The following is a 4701-nucleotide window of genomic DNA, read 5'->3' as shown; positions in this document are numbered from 1 at the left end:
TGCAGTTTGTTAGGTAATTTTATATTGCAAAGGGCCAGGCCATTCATATGCTAAAGCCTTTGCGCACAGCTTGGGTGAGGTGGGGTCTCAAGGAATCAACAGGGCGGAGCAAACAGCTATGGCTGATCCTCAGTCCTGCCCTAAGAGGCCCCGGGTCTCAGTGTCCCGGGGTAATCGCTGCAAGCACCTCTGAGAGAAAGCCGCCCTCGAGTTCTGCCCGCTGCCAGACAGTCCAGTTTCTCCCCGTATGAGTCTGGGTCCCCAGAGACTCGCCCGGAACTGGAGTTCAGAGCAGTCGGAGCTTGAGACTCCCTCCTGATTGAAAAAGACAACCGTGTCCTCAGTTGCCAGCCCTTGCCGCATGCGCCTCCGTACCTCTGCACTTTACTTCCGCACCTCCTCTGAGTCTCAGTGTGCTTTTCTCTTTCCTTCTAGTTGTAGAATTTCCACTCAGCCAGCCTTCCTGTGGTTCTGGATGATGTCCGTTTTGTCTTTTAGTTGTATTTTTGAAGTGGTTGTGTGAGGCAGCAATTTCAGGTGTTTACCTATGCCGCCATCTTGGTTTCTCTAAGACGGTAATTCTTTACCCAAAATACACTGACTTGGCTTCTCCTCCCAAATATATCACTTACTCAACAACCCCTGTAGCTTTGGATATAAAAACTACACTACTAAGAAACTTCCAATATCTACCTGGCCAAGAATCCAGTAAGGAGTGGAATTAACTGGAATTCATCTCCAATTTCCCCTAAATAAAAGTTTATTCTAGGTAGACATAACAGAAAGAGAAATATTTTAAAGTTCCTCTAAAGAGTCCAGTCTTTTTCTTACAAATCAAGGCTTATCTTAGAAATGATAGTCAATAGATGGCTGTAGGGGCAGGAAAAAAACAAGTGTTTGTCCAAAGGCAGAAGGGTGACAGGTCATAACTAAGGACTAGAAACAAAGGTCCTAGAGTGTTTGCTCTGCCAAGGGCCCTCTCTGTGGATATTTCTGTAGCTTTATTTGCTGTTCTGGCAAGCAGACAGCACTCTGCAAGCCACTTGCATACCCTACCTGTGTTCATCATTAACTTTAAGTCCACCAGAGTCACAATGTTTGGAAAGTTTTAATACACCTGGTCTAATCTCTCTGCCTTGTGTCAAGAAAGAAAATGATTTGTTGTTGTTGTTGTTCCTAAGTAGCAGCCACCTTCCACTCCTTGCCAGAATTGGAGCACTCAGTACTATAATTTTCTTGCTAAAACCAACACATTAAAGATCCTGCAATATGTGTTTCCAAAAGCCCTTCCCCCTGTCATAAGGCCCACTTTATGCTCACACCTCCCTAAAAGAGTCTCACACTTTTGTTTTCAGAGAAGCATTTGCCTATGTAGGCTAACACCTTTTGGTTGGCTATCGCCCACTCTGTTTGAAATAAATATTCACTTCCAAAGAGTTGCTAACCACCACAGAGAGTACAAATCAAATGCCAGCACAGATGAACACCTCCACTAATAACTGGCCCCAAACCCTTCTGTTGATATAACACACTTTGAAATTTACAGGTTTTGGCCACAGCTCCCAGACAGCTGAGCAAGGGCCTGCTTCCAAGCAGCAGGCAAGTATTAAGTGCCCAGCTGAAGGGATTTCGACCTGCGGGTCACTAATGACAACAGATAAATAGAGGTAAGTTGGTTCCTGGAACAATGTGACAGGCACCCAAGGTAAGACTACACTAGAGTTATTCCCTCGGGCTGCCTCACTTTTCCTACTTTGCAAGCCAAATGACAGCAGTGGGAAGATACTCAGGGTGGAACAGTTGTTCTGTAGATCTACAGACTCAGATGTCTCATTTATCAAAGGGACTCATCTGGCATTCTGATTCACTCTTAGAGCAGCTGGGGAAAACTGAAGGGCCATTCCTGTTATCTCCCTCATTTCCCTCATTCCTGAAAGTCAAACCTTGATCATGCCCTAAATGAACAATCCCTGTATATGCTATATCCCAATATCCTGGGAAAATCAACATTCATAATCATAGGAACCTACAGACTAGGAAACATGGCTGGAAGGTATCAGAAATCCTGGGGACTGAAACCCAACATGTGGAAGGAAGGGATAAGAGAAGTGAGGAGCCTGAGTAGGCAAGAGGAAGAAGAGATGAATGACAGGTTTCCAGGCATCAGTGCAATTTCTACCAGTTGACAACATCCTGCATGCTCTGTCCTGTAGCAGCTGACTGCTGACTCAGAATTCGTGCACATCCTTTGGCAGTGGAGGAAAGTGCTGGAGAGGCTGTCTATAAAGTAAATGCAGGAGCAGTGTTTATGTTTCTATTTACAACAGAAGCAAAAAGTCAGTTGTCACTGACTCACGGCTGGTTATGTGAACACTCAATCTCTAGCTCTTAGAATAGATGGGTGGTTATTTGTGGGATGGGGGAGAATTATATTTAAAAATAGAAAAAGAAAAAAGAAACAAAACAACAAAGTAAGAATTATACTTTAAGAGTATAAAATCAGAGTCGAGTTCAGTCAATTTTCTCCCTAGCCACTGCACCATTAAACCAGGCAATGTGCAAAATCTTTGAATCTTATTTTAAATATCTATTAAACGCTTCTTTCCCAGCTCATTCAGTCAGAAGTCTGACTTGTCTAAATAGATCTTAGAAGTAGACATATAGGAAGCATATTTTGGAATGTCACTGGGAGGGAATTTAGATGATAAATGCTTTCAGATTATAGAGTTATGCCTCTGAAACAAGGGCTGTTCAGGCCACTATCATCTGTGGGTGGGGATACTGAGGCCCTCTGCTCAGGGGAGCAATGGGCTACTCAATCAGATCATCTAGGAATAAGATTGCTTGTTGCCTTCCCAGCTCCTGTACCAATAGCTTCTCATCTCTGTCTTTCACAGCCCTTAAATAAGGTTCACTGGGTACCTAGGAAGAGAGCTCAAAATACAATAAGGAAAGCAATCTTCCTCATATATTCTTAATTCTCTAGTTTCTGAGGAATTCCACCATCAGCTCTTTCCTGATTTTCCGTTTCATTTAACACCAAACTAACACTCAGTAGGATGCCCAGGTAATGGGAAAACAGCCCCACCCTCACCTGCATGTCCCTTCCATTCCACTGAGCTGCTCTTTAATCACCAGAGCTCCTCAGAACCTGCATTTCTACAAGGACAGAGCTGCCTGGGGGACCAGGTCTCTGGAGCTACGACCTGACATATAGTGGAAATGTACTGTTTCTGTGGAGTTGATGAGGGGAACAGAACCCCATCTCAGTTTTCTATATGGGAACCCAGCAGCCCCATACTGGACCAATCCTGGGGCAATGCATTAGCTTTGGCCTATGTGGCTGGGGGAGTGGAGGAGAATGGGAGATATGTGACAGAGGAGATTCCCAATATGCTACCAAAAAGTGGTATTTGGCAATGTTATGGTCAGCCTGGGCAGGGAGTGATATTCTTTCTTTTAAAATCTGACAGCAATAAAATTTTTAAGTATTCTCCCCCCCACCCCCTGCCCCCCAATATGAACACAAACCAGTAAAAAAACAAAACAAAATTTCAGGCCCAGAGCTGATAGAGTAGAGACAAATGAGTGACACAAAAATGGAAATGACCTATGGTAGGAAGACAGAGATGAGTGCCATAAATACTGAGGGACACTAGAAGTACTAGGCGAGACTGGGGTGGCATCAGTGGCTACATGGCTCTAGGCCCTGGCCCTCCAGGTGCTTCACTTGGGGTCCTGGGTCTTGGACTCCTCCTCATGGTCTTCATATATCTCGCCCTTCTTCTGGGCCATGGTGTCCTGGTACTGCTGGTACTCGGACACCAGGTCATTCATGCTGTTCTTGGCCTCAGTGAACTCCATTTCATTCATGCCCTCAACCGTGTACCAGTGCAGGAAGGCCTTGTGCCAAAACATGTCTGTGAACTGCTCTGAGATGCATTTGAATAGCTCCTAGATGGCTATGCTATTGCTGATGAAGGTGGAGGACATCTTGAGCCCGTGGGGCAGGATGTCACACAAAGCCATCTTCACATTGTTGGGGATCCACTCCATGAAGCAGCTGTTCTTGCTCTGGATGGCCATCATCTGCTTGTCCACCTCCTTCATGGACATGCAATGCGATCATGGAAGACGGTGGACACGGTCAGGTAATGACTGTGGCAGAGGTCGCAGGCAGCCATCATGTTCTTGGCATCGAGCATCTGCTGGTTGAGCTCAGGCACTGTCTGGGCCCGGTCCTGCTGGCTGCACTGGATGGTGAGCTGGTGAAACCAGGCATGAAGAAGTGTAGGTGGGACCTGGCTGGCATGGCTTGTGGTTGACCATCGACCTATGAACTAGGAGGTCATGGTTCAATTTCTGGTCAGGGCACATGCCCAGGTTTCAAGCTCAATCCCCAGTAGGGGGCATACAGGAGGCAGCCGATCAATGATTCTCTCTCATCATTGATGTTTCTATCTCCCTCTTCCTTCCTCTCTTTATATATATATCTATATATATCTATATCTATATATATCTATCTATCTACACTAATAAAAGAGAAACATGGTAATTAGCGTACGACCGCTACCCTTCCCATTGGCTAATCAGCATATCCTTATGCAAATTAACTGTCAGCCAAGATGGCGGCCGGCAGCCATGCACTGAAGCGAACAGGGAGGCTTGCTTGCTCCAGTGACTGCAGACTCCAACGTTCCC

The 4701-nt window shown here is 45.6% G+C and overlaps 1 protein-coding gene and 1 pseudogene across 12 annotated transcripts in view; both read right to left on the bottom strand.

Moving 5' to 3' along the window:
- The window catches only part of MICAL3 (microtubule associated monooxygenase, calponin and LIM domain containing 3), a 293552-nt gene that overhangs the window by 187764 nt on the left and 101087 nt on the right, over window positions 1-4701 (bottom strand). The window lies entirely within an intron of this gene.
- LOC102261550 overlaps window positions 3640-4701 on the bottom strand; it is a 5550-nt pseudogene continuing 4488 nt past the window's right edge.

This window comes from Myotis brandtii, unplaced genomic scaffold (assembly GCF_000412655.1).
Source record: "Myotis brandtii unplaced genomic scaffold, ASM41265v1 scaffold7, whole genome shotgun sequence".
NCBI classification, from domain to species: domain Eukaryota; kingdom Metazoa; phylum Chordata; class Mammalia; order Chiroptera; family Vespertilionidae; genus Myotis; species Myotis brandtii.
The sequence above is the reverse complement of the archived record's forward strand: the minus strand, read 5'-3'. Positions and strand labels throughout refer to the sequence as shown.